This window comes from Gorilla gorilla, chromosome 2 (genome assembly GCF_029281585.2).
Source record: "Gorilla gorilla gorilla isolate KB3781 chromosome 2, NHGRI_mGorGor1-v2.1_pri, whole genome shotgun sequence".
NCBI classification, from domain to species: domain Eukaryota; kingdom Metazoa; phylum Chordata; class Mammalia; order Primates; family Hominidae; genus Gorilla; species Gorilla gorilla.
Genome location: NC_086017.1, coordinates 205,042,638 through 205,060,912, shown reverse-complemented (window position 1 = coordinate 205,060,912; position 18,275 = coordinate 205,042,638). Strand labels below are relative to the sequence as shown.

Sequence of the window (18,275 nt, the reverse complement as noted above, 5' to 3'; positions counted from 1 at the left end):
CAGATTCTACAAAGTTCTGTGACTCTGAAAGTTTCAGAACCACTACACTAGGGCTTCTCTTCTTTGTAAAATAATTGGCAGGTTAGTCCAATTATTTTTACATTCAGGCTTATCTTTTTTTTTTTTTTAATGTGTTTTCTCCTTTTTTCCCTTAGTTGCTGACCTCCATAACAGCAGACAAAATTGGAAGCAAGAGTGATTTTGGAGGAGTCACACTTAGATGTTTCCCTTACCTATTTCTGTTCTGGAAATTTAAAAATCTTACTTCTCATGACAGTCCTACATGAAAAATTAAAAATCACAAGGATTCATGGATGGAAAACTGAGACTCAGAGAATGATCACATTCACATCGTAATAAATTAGCAATAGAGTGAGTGATTATTCCTTGGTAAGAAATCAACTCTAAACTCAGTTGGAAACCTTTTGCCAATATTACTTAACACATGACAATCTGGTGTGACTCATTTTTCTTGACATTATGCAAATAAAGGAAACAAGACTGAGTGGCCTTCTGTCCGGAGAGCAGGAAATGAAGGCTGTCTGGGGCCACATGTTTCCTGGGACATGTGGTGTCAGAAATGGGTACTAGAAGAACCAGGCCTTTGTTCATGTCTTTTATTTTTTATTTTTATTTTTTTTTAGATGGAGTCTCACTCTGTCGCCCAGGCTGAAGTGCAGTGGCACTGTCTCGGCTCATTGCGACCTCCGCCTCACAGGTTCGAGCAATTCTCCTGCCTCAGCCTCCCGAGTAGCTGGGATTATAGGCGCCCGCCACTACACCCAGCTAATTTTTGTATTTTTAGTAGAGACACGGTTTCACCATGTTAGCCAGGCTGGTCTAGAACTCCTGACCTCGTGATCCACCCGCCTCCGCCTCCCAAAGTGCTGGGATTACAGGCGTGAGCCACCGTGCCTGGCCGCCATTGTTCATTTCTATTTCATGAGTGATCGGCTCTTGTTGGCCATGGCTGGAGGAGTCAGCTCCCAAAATCCACACTCTCTAGGAGTGCTGAACCATAAATAATCTATCAGGACTCCTAGGTTCCTCTCTCTCTGGAGGTATAACCAGAAGTTCCTTCCTTCCCAGCCCTGCTTCCCACTAAAGGAAACATTTGACTTTTGGGGATGAGATGTTTCAAGCCAGCCAATCCTTCTCACAGGAAGCAGAACCCCAGCCACCATGGAGCGTATCCTTGGGGCGCAGAGAAACACTGACCTAATGCTGTAATCAAGTACTGGATTTTATTTTTAAATCTTTTTACCTCACAAGCTGACTTTATTCTGGCTAGAGGGCTCCTGAACCTCTGTAACCTCCCCAGGAGGTAATTTCCAGTGCTAATCTCGCTAACGAGGTGTCAGTTACGGAAATGGCCCACGCCCTGGTTTCTTCTAAGTGGACATTACAGTGTTTCTTCAGAGGGGCCTGTGCTGGGACACCTCGGAAATGGAAGAATTTATAGCAAGGATGTTATTTCTCACTAAGTGAGCAGAAGAGCCGGAAGATCTCTTTTTTTTTTTTGAGACAGAGTCTTACTTTTCGCCCAGGCTGGAGTGCAGTGGCGCGATCTCGGCTCACTGCAAGCTCCGCCTCCTGGGTTCACACCATTCTCCTGCCTCAGCCTCCCGAGTAGCTGGGATTACAGGCGCCCACCACCGCGCCCAGCTAATTTTTTGTGTTTTTAGTAGAGACGGGGTTTCACCTTGTTAACCAGGATGGTCTCGATCTCCCGACCTCGTGATTCGCCCGCCTCGGCCTCCCAAAGTGCTGGGATTACAGGCGTGAGCCACCGCGCCCGGCCTGAGCCGGAAGATCTCTTTAGAGATCATTAGAAGGATGGGGAAACTGAGGCTCAGAGAAGGGCAGTGGCTGCCTGAGGCCACAGAGCTGAGTGGCAGCAGGGTTGGGTTAGAGACTGGACCTTGTGGCGGAGCTGGCCTGCTTTGGGCTGTTCCACACACCCCTGACTTTCTAGATTGTTTCATGTTCATGGAATCCTCCTCAAACTCTACTCCCCAAAACTGTACCATAGATTAACTTCCGGCACCCCCCAAGTCAAAACTTCAACAGCTAAGGGACACGGATCATGCGGCCTGCTGAACACGCCATCAAGTGGGGCAAAGTCTTCTTTCTTTGTGGTCAGGGTATGCACTCTCCCTTGGCCTCTGAATAAGCTGTACCCAGGGTTCCCCGATGACTCAGCTGCAGCAGGCTATCCACCACACATGTCCGCGGCCACCACGGCGGGAACCGGGCTCACCATCACTTACCACTAGAGATGTCAAACCACCCCCCACCTAACCCAGCCCCCACTGCGGCCTCCCTGCCCTGCTCCAGCCTCGGTCTGTTGTGCAAGAGCCAGAGGGGACTTACGATCACGGAGCCACACGCCCAGGCCCAACCCAGGCCCAGGAGCTCCACCCGGGGGAAACGCCTAAGTCACAACAGAGCACTCCTAACTCCCGGGGCAAGAAGGGGAGGCCAGGCAGCCGGAAGGAAACTCCTGAGCTTTTTACGGAATGCATAAGACAAAAGGTGAGGGTCTCCACGTAGGGAAAGAACGCATTATTATTTACGGCCTTGGTCTGGAGAGGGGAACATGCTGCTCTTTGCAGCCCGGCGTGTGATTCATTTCCCCCGGGAGCTGCAGGGCCGAGGCAGGGCGTGCGCTCCGGCAGCCTCCGGACAGCCGCGCACTCCCGCCCGCTCGTTTATTTATGGTGCTTTATCAGCGGCTGTGCACCGCGGCGATAAAGTTTATGAAAAGAGGCGGCGTCTCCGGCCGGCGGGCTGGGCCCGGCGCTCCTTTCCCACACTGATTAGGATCAGCCAGGGCTTTGGAAGCTGCAGTTAAGGATCTCGGGTGCCCGGAGCCTCGGCTCCCCCTTCCTGCCCCGCCCGCGGGCTGGCCGGCTGCTGGCCCGCGTGGGAGGCGAGGTCAGGGCTGCGGCCGCGGCCCTTCCCCTGGGAGCGGAGGGAGGAGGGAGGAGGAGGAGAGAAGCCGCCCTGCGGGGGAGGGAGCTCCAAGGTCCCGGGAAGTGGGAAAGCCAGAGAAAAATACCGTCCAAATATAAATGGGCAAGTCCCCACGTTAAGAGATGAACGAGAATTTTTTATTTTTTGAGACAGAGTCTCGCTCTGTTGCCCGGGTTGGAGTGCAGTGGTGAGATCTTGGCTCACTGCAACCTCCGGGGTTGAAGGGATTCTCCTGCGTCAGCCTCCCGAGTAGCTGGGATTGCAGGCGCCCACCACCACGCCTGGCTAATTTTTGTATTTTTAGTAGAGATGGGGTTTCACCATGGTGGTCAGGCTGGTCTCGAACTCCTGACCTCAGGTGATCCACCCAACTCAGCCTCCCAAAGTGCTGAGATTACAGGCGGAACAGGAATTTAATAGGAATTTTTCTCCTCTGAAGGCGGTGCACCGTCTCCTCTCCCCCATTTACTTTCCTACATTCCTTTCTCCTTTCCCGTCATTTCACCTGCATTTACTGTGTCTTTGCATTAAGGCTTGATTCATTTTGTCCCTTTTCATAGCCATGTTTTGTTCAGTCCTTCAGAAGATAGAAATTGAACACCTGACCTGTGGACAGCACCTCTAAACAGTGCAGAGAGAGATTCAGAGATGAATAGCCCTGGCCCTTGGGGTTCTTGCGGTCACAAGCACCGTCCAGTAAGAGCAGCCCATGGTTATGAGTAACAAGAGCAGACTACGGCAGGCACTTGCTTTAGGGACACTGCCTTGTTTCATCCTCACGGTGACTTCAGGAGGACAGTGCCATCCTTACGCCGTTTAACAGATGGTAAAACTGAGGCCCAGAGAGGGGAGTGCCTTGCTTCAGATGACTCAGCAACGCAGTGGCTGAGCCAGGATTTGAACTCAGGCAGAATGGTGGCAGAGCCTGTTTGCCTAACTTCTAAATTTCCCTAACTCTCTAGAACAGAGGGTAGTAGGAGTGCAGCAGACAGGACAACTAACCCTGCCTGGAAAAGTCATGGTGGGCTTCCCAGAGGAGGCGTCCTTAGGCTGGGGCTTGAAGACGAGGTATTTACCAGACAAATAGTGGAGAAGAAGGCTGTCTTAAACAGAAAAAACTTCTTATGTGGTCCTGGGTTCTGAGGGCCCAGCTCTTCTCACCCTCCTCCGAGGAGTGGGGGAACGGAAGTGCAGAGCCTTTGTGTTTTACCCTCCTTCTCCGAGGAGTGGGGGAACGGAAGTGCAGAGCCTTTGTGTTTCACCCTCCTTCTCCGAGGAGTGGGGGAACGGAAGTGCAGAGCCTTTGTGTTTTACCCTCCTTCTCCGAGGAGTGGGGGAACGGAAGTGCAGAGCCTTTATGTTTTGTGACAGTGGGATCCCCTTCGCGGGCCACCTCCTCGATCTGAAAGGCTCTATCTGCAGCTACTGAATTCCCTTCAGCTCGTAAGTCTTAATAGCAATGTCATCCCCTTCTGAAAGCTTTCCTGGACTGCTCCTTATCTTGCTGCTGGTGATTGAAAGCAATCCTTCCCTCTCTCTTCCCTCACACCTGCCTGTTTGCATTAAAGTTCTTGAGTTGGACTCCATCAGTCTTTATTTTTTATTTGTTTAATTTATTTTTTAGAGACAGGGTCTCACAATGTCACCCAGGCTGGAGTGCCGTGGCATGATAATGGCTTACTGCAGCCTCATCCTCCTGGCCTCAAGCAATCCTCCTGCCTCAGCCTGCCAAGTAACTAGGACTACAGGTGTGTGCCACCATGCCTGGCTAATTTTATTTTATTTTTTTGAGACAGAGTCTTGCTCTGTAGCCCAGTCTGGAGTGCAATGGCGCCATCTCGGCTCACTGCAAGCTCCGCCTCCTGGGTTCAAGCGATTCTCCTGTCTCAGCCTCCAGAGTAGCTGGGATTACAGGCGTGTGCCACCATGCCCAGCTAATTTTTGTATTTTTTAGTAGAGAGGGGGTTTCACCATGTTGGCCAGGCTGGTCTCGAACTCCTGACCTCAGGTGATCTGCCTTCCTCAGCCTCCCAAACTGTTGGGATTACAGGCGTGAGCCGCTGCACCTGGCCTCTGGCTAATTTAAAAAAATTTTTTGGCCAGATACGGTGGCTTCCATCTTTAATACCAGCACTTCAGGAGGCCAAGGCAGGAGATTTGCTTGAGCCCAGTAGTTTGAGACCAGTTTGGGCAACATAAGGAGACCCCCATCTCTACAAAAAAAAAAAAAAAAAAATTAGCCAGGCATGGTGGTGCTCGTCTGTGGTCCCAGCTAATACGGAGGTTAAGGTGCAAGGATTGCCTGAGCCTGGGAGGTCAAGGCTGCAGTGAACTCTGATCACATTCCAGCCTGTGACTGTACTCCAGCCTGAGTGACAGAGCAAGACCCTGTCTCAAAATAAATAAATAAGTTTAATTTAAAAATAAATTTATTTTTGTAGAGATGCGTCTCACTCTTTTGCTCAGGCTGGTCTTGAACTCCTGGCCTCAAGTGATTCTCCCAGGTTGACCCCCCAAAGTGCTGGAATTATAGGCATAAGCCACCGCACCCAGCCCATTAGTGTTTATTACTAGACTATGAGCTCCTGGAGAGCACTGGTATACTCATTTGCTTCTTACTTGCTTCTGCCCAGGCTGGTTTAGTATCCTACTCATAGAAGGTTCTTAGTAACCGCATTTGGTGAATAAATGGAGGAGAGTGGGAAGGCTGTGATCGAATAGGTATCTCTTGTCTCCTCTTTACCCCTTGATAAATTTCATAATCAAGCAAGCTAAAAATGGAGATGTGTGTCTCCACCAGACAAGGTCTGGACCACTCTCTGCCAAGACAGTACAAAGAGCAGGACACTGCCAGCAACCAGGCGGGTTGAGACAGAGTAACCCAAGCTGCTAGCCCGTCAAATCTCTCCAGACTGGGAACAGGATTAGTCCTGGGGCTTGGGCCTAGCATTGAGTCAACAAGCGGAAGTCATGTTGCCCTAGTTATCGGGGAGAGGGCTGTGAGGGCCAGGAACCAGGCAGGTCACTGCATAGTCCATCTTGAATTCAGTGAGGCATTCCATAGGGCCAATGACACAGGAGACATTTGACACCATAGGGTATAATATCAACTCTAGGCAGCCGTCAGGGCCAGTGCCCAGGGGATCAGGGCTGTGTCTTGTTCTTTGTTATTTTTTGTTTGTTTGTTTAGAGCTAGTTTTTAAAAAGTTTAATTGATAAAGTAATACATGCACATGATCTAAAAATTGAAATGATTCAGAAACGTATACAGTGAACGTTCTGCCTCCCACCATCAACTTCTCAACTCATCTCCTTCCGCAGGTACAGCCATCATTAAAAGTTTCTTTTCCCAGAGATGCTACATGCATGCATATGCAATATTTCTATATTTTCTTATGATGACTTAATGAGGCTGTTGTGAACTGAATACAGTTGCACGTGTTGATGACATTGTTACAGTTGTTGGCACTCTGGAAAAGGGATATAAGGCCCATTGAACTTGAGAACTAGAAGACTACTCTTGCACATTCTGAATGACATTCAGTAATTAAAAGTGTGGAGTAATAAAATTTGGATATCTCAAATATTACCTGGAAAAAGGCTAGTCTGACTCAAGGGTGGTGGAAAAATGATCTAAGGATGCACGGTTAGTCACAAATGATATAGGAAATGTTAGGCCATTGTAGCAAGTGCCACTACACTGTCAAGATGGATGGTAAGGAGCATAACTGATAGAGATCTGGAAATTATTTGTTGGGTCGATTCTTGTTAAAGTATTCATGAATGTCCGACTTGTTGGTTACTGTGCTGTACACTGGTAGAGACAAATAAGGTAACTTCTAGTTGAACAGAGGACCAAAATGCACTCATATAATGGCAAAATAAAGGGTGTGCTTAATAAACCAGTTGATGGAACGAGCATCATTCAATCTAGGGAAGAAAAGGCTAAGAGATGACTCACTTACTGAAGTACATGGTAAAGTAACTTGAGTTTCCCCAGGCCTCACCACCTGAGTAGGGATGATCTTCTGAGGGGCACTGTACCCGGAGCCTGCCCGCAGCAAAGGACTGCCAGCTGTCTGGACTGCCTCTGGGTTGTCCTGGGAGTTCCCAGGGGCCTGCTCCTGCTGGGCACCCTCTGACACCCTGGAGTGAAAGCTCTGGGGAATCTTGGGGCGGGGAGGGGGAAAGATTATTCAACCCTCTTCCCTCTGTGTGAGCTTTCAGTTCCAAAGCTCTACCATCTGTGCTCTGATTTCCTGAAAGACCTCAACAAGATGGTCTTTCCCAATTTCCCCTTTGGTCCTGCTGCTCTTCACAGAACTCGGATATGTCTGGCCGAGGGACGCTCAGAATGAACTGCCCTTCCCCTCCAAAGAGCAGGACTGTTTGACTTGGGGTAGGGCCTGGCGGGTCTCCTTCCCCACAGAGCGAGTCCCTCCCCACCCCCGGAGGCTTCTTGGCCTTGGTTCACACTGGGACCTAAGTTCCCTCTAATCATAACTAGCAAGTATTCAGTTGTTTTGAAAAAATATTCTAATCGATTGTTCTATAAGGAAGGCAACCAAGAGGCCATGGATATAAACAATAACAGGGAAGATTTAGTGAGTGGAAAGGAGGGATGATGTTAAGGAAAGTTACTTCTGTGCCCTAAGGAAAAGTGCACGGTCTTTCTTGAATAGTTTAGAAATAGGTCCTGGAGCTTTTCAAGCTCAGCCCTTGGTATTCTGAGGTGGACTGAGGTGTTCCACCTTGAAAATCAAATAGTAGTGGTCTTTTCCCTAACTCAGGTAATATAATTTTTCCATGTAAATTTTTTCCATGCATGTTCTTCCATTTTAAACCTTTAGCACCTGCAGGCAACAAAACTAATGAAGAAGTAGTAAACAGATATGAATGGGAAAGCTTGAAAACCACCAATCATGCTGAGTTTGTGGCTTTTTTTTTTTTTTAAAGAACATGTGTGCTTGTGGTTTTATACTGCCTGCTCATAATGCAGCCATATTTTCTGCTATTAAAATTGTTCTTAGTTCATGGGATGGAATGAAACAGACCATTATTCCAGGGTGTTCCCGGAAGAGCCTCATGTTTCAGGAAGCACACTTCGACTTTTAGTTCTCCACCACCTGAGTACACTTGAGTGCTGCTGTTGTAGACTCTGGAGTATTCGTTTCCTTTCCTTTCCCTCCTCCCTCTGCTGTTCATATCATGGCCCAGATTGACTCCCAACCTCTGCCAGGCTAAAGATAACCTTTCCAACTGGGCGATCACCCACAGGCTAAATATATTCTCAGGGGTGAGTTGGGGCTACCCTGACAGTGACTCCAGGCAAGCATTTAACCACTCGTGGCATTAAGTCATCTTAGGAGATGGAAGGAGCTTGGGAGGCGGGGAGGGATTACCACAGAAGGATGGGGAGGGGTAGGAATGAAAGAGGCAGAGAGCGATGGATAGGAAGCTGGCAAAGGCACTTCCGATAAAGGAGGACACGCTGTGCCACATGGTGACTCCAGCAGAAGCTCAGTCAGTCTGCGGATTTGGCTGCTCCCAGCAAAGACTCCTTTTCTGTCCGTTATAATGTTACTTTAATAGAACTCCCAGAGGGAAAAGCCCAGTGCTAATCAGGGCTCAAGAAGTCAGTGGACTTGATGTACAGAATGGGGTGTTTAATTTTATGATGTGGCTATGGGTTACATGAGAGACTAATAAAAGAACTCCATAAAATGTGGCTTGCAGGAACGGGGCTGCAGTCTCTGCCAGAAGGTCAGCCTGCTCAGAAGTGGTTGGAGAGCCGGGCTGATTTCTAGCTGGTGTGGCCACTCTGGCTCTTCAACTGTTGAAAGCCTTCTGAACCAGTTGGTAACTGGCTGCTGCTCTTAGCTTCTCAAGCACAGCCCTGCTGCACTGGCTGCCTGGCCCCCACCCTGGAACCTCCCCACAATCCAGTAAGCAGATGCAGAGGACCTGCAGATCCTGCTCTGTGTCATGTCTCTGGTGTCACAACATTTCTGAGTGGCTAGTGCTTCTGTATCTCTGGTTAATACTTTAAATATCACCTGTCCTACAATATGTCTTCCTTGGGATTTGTTCCTTCAAATACCTGTGGAACAGACCAGGACACAGTTCCGTAAAACTCTCCTTAACTGATCCCGGGCCAGTCCAGGGTGCTCCAAGGAGGCTTTCTTGGGTCAGGGAGGCCTGCTGCTCTCATGGTTGCTACAAGGACCCACTCAACCTTTCCCTTGAATCATAGTTGGCCGCCTCAAAGGAGAGTTTTAATAGGCACAAGAATGACATCAGGGTTGAAGAATATTTTTGGAAGGAAGAGGCAAATTTGCATAAGATTTCTGAACCAGGAACTGCATTTGTCATAGAGTTTGAATTAGAGGGATGCTTAGAGCACATCTGGTCTCTCTTCATAGCCAGCACGGAACTCCTCCATATCACCTCTGACAGGAGATAGCCAGCCCCTTCTAGGCCATGCCCACTGATAGGGAATTCGGCTCTTTGAAAGGAAGCCTCTTGTGTGAACCAGCAGGAGCTGAAATCTTCTTAAACAAATCCTTTTGTGAATCCTTTTGTTGAGCTGAAATCTTCCTATACAACTCAAATTTTGACGCCTCACCTAGATGGAATTGCAAATCCAAAGATGGCCCAAGAGTAAGCAATGACAGCTGCTAATATGTCTGATTTTATCAAGTGAACCGAGAGGCTGTGAGATCATTCATTCAGCCAGTTTCCCGAGTGGCTGCTAAGTGCTGGTGCCTGGTGCTGGAGACTCGGCAGGCACCTGGAAATGGTTCTTCTCTGAGAGACTGTCCAGCCTCTTTGAGCCAGCACTAGACAACTGGGGACACCTGGGAAATCAGAGGGGTCTAACCTTTGCTTCTGGAGCCAGTTCCAGGCTGGGGTCCATCCTTGGGCGGGGGCTGTCCTGGGTGACTCTGGGCAGGAAGCTTCTGTCTGTGCTCCTCCTTTTCTCTACCGGTTACTAACAGCCTGGTGAGCCTGCTGAGAGCGTGGGGCTCTCAAGGTGGGCTCTCATTGACAGACACTGAGACCAAGAGGTGGAGTTGCCATCTCCCTCCTCACACCCTCTGAAAATACCTGTAAGAGTCAAATGACATTTTGTAATGCATTTTGCTGAATTAACAATTGAACAGCCTCTTTTATCTTTCATAAACAAGAAATATTACACAATTTAGATAAGAAAAAGGCGGACAATAAAAGTATTTATAACTTCATCATCTACAGGTAACAATTTGGTGTTCGTCCATGCCAACATTTTTCTGAGTATATGTGATATATCCATGTATGTGGGAGATACACACATACACACACACACACACACACACACACACACACACACACACACACACACACGTGCTTTGTAATCTGCCCTTTTCACCCAGTTGTTTTCCCAATGAACACAATTTTAAAGTGAATCTAATTATTCAAGGATCTGTCATTAATGCACATAACTTTGAAGGACTCATCCAAAGAAATCAGATGTGGAGAACAAAGAGTTAAACCATCTCAGGAGTTAAGGAGGCATTTGCCAGGGACAGTAGATCCAGGGTGTCCTGGATGTCTATGAAAGGGCTGGGGGCGAGATAGAGATTTTCATTACATGGTGCCCTGTCTGCCCTCTACTCAAATCTTGGCCCGGTGAAGAGAGCTGGGGAGGGGATTTCTCCTCTGTAAATCAGTGGGTGGAAAGCTTGGGGATGAGGCTGTAACTATGGCAGGCCCTGCGCTTGGTTCCTTTAGACTCGTGGACCCATGGAAAGGGCTACCTTGGCATTCATGAATGGGCTTTTCTGGTCTCAGATTGCTGAAGAGAAGCTGAACGTGGGGACGTGGTGGGACTGAGAGGCCTCCTTCCTTCCCGTGCCTTAATTGGGACTGACCCTTTATATCCAGCTACACTAATGGCCCACAGGGGCCATCCCTCCCACCACTCACAGGACTGTGATCACTGAAAGAACCCCCAGAAGCTGGCCTTGAACTTCAAAGAACAGATACAAAAAAACAACTCTGCACCTACAGGGCCTCAGTGGGCAGTGAGAGGGAGAGGAAGCATCCGCTGAATAGCCCTTCATGGAAATCACACTGCTGGAACAGACAGCCAGGGCAGAAGTGCAAGAAGGACATTCAACCACAGTATCCCAAACAAACAAACAAACAAACAAAAACAAAGAAACACAGACTTCCTGGAGCTTTGACTAAAATACTCATTGGATACATTAAAGCAGGCTGAGAAGGCCAAGTGCAAGAATATCCCAAATATAGAACAAAAACACAGAGGTGGAAATCATAAGGGCAAAAGAGGAGACTAGGAGGCTGATCCAGGAGACCTAATAGGAGTTGCAAGAGAAAGAGAAAAATGAACACACAAAAGAGAGAATCATTAAATAAACGATAGAAGGTAATTTCTTTGAGTGAAAAAGACTTGGGTCTGAGGTTTAAAAAGAACTCGTGGGGTTCCTGAAAGTCACATACCTAAACCCATCCAAATTAAATTCTTGAACAGCAGGTAAAAAGAGAACCTTTTGCACCCTTTAATACAAAGAGAAAAACATTAATTACCAAGAAACAGAAAAGAGACAGTGTCACACTTCTCACCTATAATAATGGGAAGCTGGAAATAGGGGAATGAGGTCTACAAAATACTTGAGGCAGCTAAAATACCTTTTGCTGGCCAGGGGAAAAAGAAAAGTTACACCCTCCCAAGTAGGTGGGATTACAGGCACGCACCACAGTGCCTGTCTAATTTTTATATTTTTTTGGTAGAGACAGGGGTCTTGCCATGTTTCCCAGGCTGATCTTGAACTCCTGGACTCAAGCAATCCACCTGCCTAGGCCTCCCAAAGTGCTGGGATTACAGGCATGAGCCATCGTGCCCGGCCTAATTTTTAAAAATCGTATCACTGAGCGGACAAGACAGGAGTGTTGCTGAAAATGTCAGACTCAAATTTGGATAGCAGCAAGAAGAATTTCTTTGAGGGGGGAAGTAGCTGATGAGGGAAGCGTGATTTTGACACTGGTGCCAGTTAAAGATGGCCCAAATATGGAACAAATGGAACCAAGTATTTCTTCAACTTCTGATGTCAAACTGGAGAAGCCTAAGAAATACAATCAAGGTCATCACTTCAAACACATGAACAATTTACAGCTCCACAAAAAGCCGGTGCAAAATACCAGCCCTTCCCTTGCCGACCACTTTGCCTCCCATTAATAAGGTGTGTCGGGACACTTGGCGGGACTGGTGTCAACAACTTGGTTTGAGTGCTAATGGCAAGAAAATAGAAGTTTATCTGAGGCTCCATAGGCGTGCTTTCCCTGAGCAACAGCAAGATATGCCTGAAACGTCACAAGAGACCAGATTACAGCGATGTTCAAGAAAACACAAGGCAGTGACCGAGAGAGCAAGAGGCTTCAGAAAAGTTATGAGATGAATGAAAGAACAGAAGAGACTAATACAGTTGAAGTGATAACTTCAGTGCAGGCAGCCATGTTGGCATCATGGGCAAGAATTGCTGCAAGAGCTGTTCAGCCAAAGGCTGTGAATTCATGTTCCATTCCTGTTTCTGTTGAGGCCTTTTGGATGCAAACCTCTGATGTCAGGTGGTGTGTGGTCCATGGCAGACGTCTCTCAGCAGACACAAAGAGCTGGGTACACCTGCAGTTTCATGCAGATCAGGCCTGGGTGCCTACCACTCACAGGAGGATGATTTCTCTCTTCTTGTTACCTGCCTACATTTTCCCATCCCCATGCATAGAAGATAATATATTATGCCCCAACTGTGCTAAGAAGAATAAGAAGATGATGAAAAGATTAATGACAATGGAGAAGCAGCAGCAACCTCTTTGAATACAATGTACTAGAGAAGGAGGGATGTACTTTCAGACCATGTAACCTACTATGAAGGAAAGGAAGAGGAGACAATTTGAATGAATCTTTATGATCTGCAAAACAAAATCATAGTGACTAGGACTCCACAGTGAAGATGGTTGACCAGTGACACAGCCCCATCTGAAGAGCCCCTTTCTGTAAGTCTGAAAACTCATTAAAATAAAGTCACTGAAAAGAGAAAAGTATATTATCCAGGTATCCCATCTGAGAAAAATACTCCAGAAAGAACCTTAAGCAAATCAAAAATGAACTGAAATAGGTAACTCAAGATAGGAGATGAAGAGAGAAGTTGGTTGTGGACAAATGGGTCTCTCCTCTCTGTCTCTCTCCTCTCCCCTTTCTCCTCTCTCCTCTCTCTTCTCTTTTCTCTCTCTCTGTCTCTCTCCCTCTCTCACTCCCTCTCTCTCTAATGCAATTGCAACAGAAGTCCCAGCTGAACCCGGGAGGAGCTTTGGAGCTGAAGTTGTTCTGCATTAAGATGGGTCTGGCCTTTTCACTTTTTATCTTGGCCTTGAGGAGTAGTTGCAAGGAGGTTGCCCTAGGGAGGGAAGCAGACCTGGGGTGTGGCAGTTCCCTTCAGCTTAGGGCAATTCCTGGAGAGAGACTCAGCTGTGAGCTGTCTGCAGCTAACATTTGGCAGCTGAAGGGGAAAATACCATGTATGACATGGTGCCTTTTATGTGAAATTATGTATGTATGTATGTACGTATGTATATATGTACATATCTGCTGTGGTGTGGTAGGAAATGTTTAACAGTCAACCCTGGAGGGAGGGGGCGGGTGGTGGGGGAAAGCCCTGATTTGTAGCTTTTGCTGATTTTTGTGGTGTAAATACTTTTATCATGGCTGATGTCAAACTACCAATGTGATGTCACTGAACGTGGAGCCCGAACACGATGCACACAGTTGCCTCTCATGAGCACACAAGCTGGCTTCAACACACCACTGTATAAGTGTGAGGAAATTTAGGGGGAACGTGGGGAAGGGGAGAGGCTTGTGGAACAACAGTCCTGGCATTTGGGCATCCTGTTCAGTAGGAGAGCATGGAGTTTTTTCTCTGTTTTCTCTCCATATGGCTAATTTTCTTTACTGGGGTCAAATTTCTAATCCTCGTCTCTACCGTCCCCTGCCCCTTTCCCCCCTCCACCCCTAAGTTGGTATTCTTCGCAGGCAGTGTTTCAGAAGTCAATTCGAATACTTGTTCATATTGAAGTCCTTGTGGCTATCAAAACAAGAAGCAGCTTCTTGGTAGGTGCTTATGAGGATCCATGTGATAGTGAATGTCAGGGCATGGCAAACTTTATGTAAGGGGCCAACCAGTAAATATTTTTGGCTTTGTGGGACATATGGTCTCTGTTGCAACTGCTAATCTTTTGCAGGACATAGTTTGCTGACTCCTGTTTTAGATGATACCATTGTATCATAAGCCTCTACGTAAGTGTTAATTACGGTTATTTCAAAGGACCCAGAGAAAGAAATCTTTTAACTCTAGAAATTCAGACCAACCACTCAGAGGAGGGATATAGGCTGTGGGGAAGGTTTTTTGATTCAGCTGGCTTTGTGACAGTAGCTGTATGCAGGATTTTTTTTTTTTTAACTTCTTTTTATCCAGGATTAAATAAGATGAGAGAAAGAGAACCCCTGGATTAAACAACAACAACAACAACAAAAACCCTCCTTAAAAACCTTAAAAAACCAAAAACCGAATTCTCTGATAAATCCCTTTATGTATTAGGATCTCGTTAATTCAGAATTTAGAAAAATATATTAATACCTGGGAAGGAGGCAGGCACTCACCATTACATTATCTGTAAAGAAAGACATAGTGGGTTGATTAATGCAGTAAATCAGGTCAGGCGGGCAGAAACCTTCATACAGCTAAGAAACTAAACTCTTCGTCATCTTTCTAGCAAGTGAAATATTTGAATGTTAATGTGAAATCCACAAGTTTTTTATTCATAAAAATAGATCATGGTTGGGTACATGGTGTGTGCCTGTAGTCCCAGCTATTTGGGAGCCTGAGGCCAGAGGATCTCTTGAGCCTAGGAGTTGGAGGCTGCAGTGTGCTAGGATCATGCCTGTGGATAGCCACTGCACTTCACCCTGGGCAACACCGTGAGACTCTGTCTCTTTTTTAAAACAATGGAACATGTAGAACCTTTTTTGTCAATACTTGATGAGTTCCTCCAGGATGTTGGTATAGATACTAAAGCTACAGTTACCCAAATATATTTGGGTCAAGTCTCTTCTCCTAGCTTCAGCTTTTCCATCTTTAAATGAGTATTTTAGATTTCTTAGACAGTGCCGTGGTTTGAATGTGCTCCCTAAATTTCATGTGTTGGTAACATAATCCCCAAATTCTTATGTTGACTAGAAGTAGGGCCTTTGGGCTGGGCTTGGTGGCTCACGCCTCTAATCCCAGCACTTTGGGAGGCCAAGGCAGGCGGATCACAAGGTCGGGAGATGGAGACCAACCTGGCTAACATGGTGAAACCCTGTCTCTGCTAAAAATACAAAAAATTAGCCAGGCGTGGTGGCAGATGCCTGTAGTCCCAGCTACTTGGGAGGCTGAGGCAGGAGAAGGATGTGAACCCGGGAGGTGGAGCTTGCAGTGAGCCGAGATTGTACCACTGCACTCCAGCCTGGGTGACAGAGCCAGACTCCATCTCAAAAGAAAAGAAAAGAAAAGAAATAGGGCCTTTGGGAGGTTGTTAGGGTTAGATAAAGTTGTCAGAGTGGGGCCCCCGTGATGTGGCTGGTGGCTTTATAAGAAGAAGAAGAGAGGCCTGAGCTGACACAGATAGTCTTGGCCACTCTCCATGTGATGCCTTCTACATAGCACGAAGGCCCTACCAGAGGCCAGCACCATGCTTTTGGACTTCCCAGCCTCCAGAATTGTAAGAAATAAATTTCTTTTATTTATAAGAGACCCAGTCTCAGGTATTCAATGATAGCAACAGAAAACAAATGAATACAACCTTATGAATTTTTGTGAAATTCTCTAAAAATATTAAGCCCACTTATTAGAATATGCTCTGTCTTCTGACCACTTCTTGCCTTGTTGTTGCACAGGGTTGACTGTATAAGAGGCCAATTCCATTTTGGCTTCTAATTGTCTTAGGATATATATGTGTCTGTGTGTGTGTATATTTATATTTTGGCAATGACAGAGTTGTTTTCTGATAGAAAGTTCTTGCTTCATCATTATCTACAATGGTTTGCTTGTAAAAATCCTTGCAGATTACATGAAAATCTCCACTAATCACTGAGTATCATTTTTTTTTTGTAGCTTTCAATAAATACTTGTTGATTTTCCCCTAGAGATCCGGAAGCTCAGAGTAGACTTTGGTGTCCAGACAAACCCACTCAGGTTATGTTGCAGTTCTCTGTCAATAACTCTTAATCTTTTCTGTCTCACAGATTTCTACGGAAATTTGGTGGAAGTAAAGGGGAATTGACTAAGGACCATTAATATATGTATGGAGTGAATTCTGATCACTCCTTTTGAAAATCCTTAACTACCACGTTTTTATATTTTACTTGTGTTATTATCTGACACCCCAAAATGCTGAAGTACACAGTGACCTCAAAACAAGAGAGATGTGCACAGGATTGGACGGGTTCATTTGTTTATTTTAATGCAAAAAGGAGGAGATAGGCAACATTTTTTGAGAAGAATAGTTTTCCAGGATGGTATCACAGCTTAATCTTGCATTAGGGGAAAAGCACTAGACTAAACTGAAGCTTTGGTTTTTATCACTAGACAGTTCTGAGTTTAAACATACCCTTTCACTCCAGTCAGCCTCCATTTTCTTTACTGTAAACTGAGAAGACTACATGGGATGGTAGGAGATTAAGCAAGAGGCTGTATCTGGAAGCGCTGGCTACATGTAAAGTGTGGTATCGATGAGGGGGATTCAGTAAGACTGGCTCCTCAGAATCCACCACAGTCAGCACTCAGATGAAATCATGACCAAGGGATGGACATGCAGAGGCCATTGTTCTTGCCTTGAACAGCAAATGCTACTTGCTGTGTGGCCCAACAGTCCTGTGCCTCCATTTGTTTCTTGCTGCTGCAGCAAAAAGATAAACATTTAGAGAGGCTCTAACATGGCTTGAAATGAGCACATAGACACTACCATGCCAATGAAGTCACATAAGTATCTCTGGTCGGCCCATGAGAAATACCTATGTCTACCATAGATCCTCTCCTCCCCTCTCCTCCACACAGGCACACAGTTAGCCTCTCCTTTAAGCTCCAATGAAAGTACCAGCCACTCTATGGACCCTTCCCTGAACTGTGTTCTTTTCTCTCCTCCAGGCCATAGGATTCTTGTCCGTCATATTGTAGTAGCATTTACTGCTTATTTTGTTCATCTGTTACTGAAATTAGTTTATTGTGTACCTACTATGTGCAAGGCTCTGTGCAGATCATAATTATATATAGGCTTGGAGTTGTATATTACCTGGAGAGGGACTCAGCTGTGAGCTGCCGGCAGCCAACATTCAGCAGCTGAACGGGGAAGTACGGTAGGTCAGGTCGGCCCCGCCAGCAGCCTCCACAATAGACTCCGACAACTCCCTTAAGATGAGTATTAGCATCGTTTATCTCTGTATGTGTTACACCCCTTGAGACCTGGGATCGCTTATGGTACATGCATTCTTCACATTGTCCAGCATGCAGAGTGGACTGCTAAGTGTCCAGCCGTAAGTCACCCTACCACCTGCTAGAATGCTGGGATAACATGGTAGTGAGTAGAGCGCATAATGATAAAGTTATATATGCCCAATTTCAAAAGTTTGGAAATACAGACAAGTACAAATTTACCTATAATTTCACCCTCCAGAGATGACATCTGCTGATTTTTTAGTATATTTCATTTTAACCTTCTTTTATCTATGCCTTTATTTACCTAATTTGGAATAGTCTGCTTGCAAAGTTTTATACCCCATTTTCCCATGCCGTTACAAATTTTGAAAACTTAATTTAAATGTCTATATAATATTCTATCATATTGATGAACCATCCTTTATTTGCCAATTTCCTTATTAGACATATAGGTTGTGGTCAATTTTTTCACTATTATAAACATTACTGTAATGAGGATTTTTTATAGTTATGTCTACACGTCACCATGCTTATGTATCTGATTATTTTTCTTTGATGTATTCTAAGAATTTAAATTACTATCCAAAGGGTATAAAATGTCTAAAATTATTGCCAAATTGCTGTCATAAAGGTTTATCCTTTCTAGTCTTGTCAGCAGAGAATGCCGGATTTGTCATACTTACACTAACATTAATTGTATTTTTCAATATTTACAAATTCAACTAGAGTGTATGGAGCTCTGGTTTTACTTTTACAGATGTCTTTGATCATTAG

The 18,275-nt window shown here is 45.9% G+C and overlaps 1 pseudogene; it reads left to right on the top strand.

Annotated features, from left to right (window-relative positions):
* Positions 1-11,937: 11,937 nt before the first annotated feature.
* LOC101136597 (developmental pluripotency-associated protein 2-like) lies at positions 11,938-12,850 on the top strand (annotated as a pseudogene).
* The last annotated feature ends 5,425 nt before the right edge of the window (positions 12,851-18,275 follow it).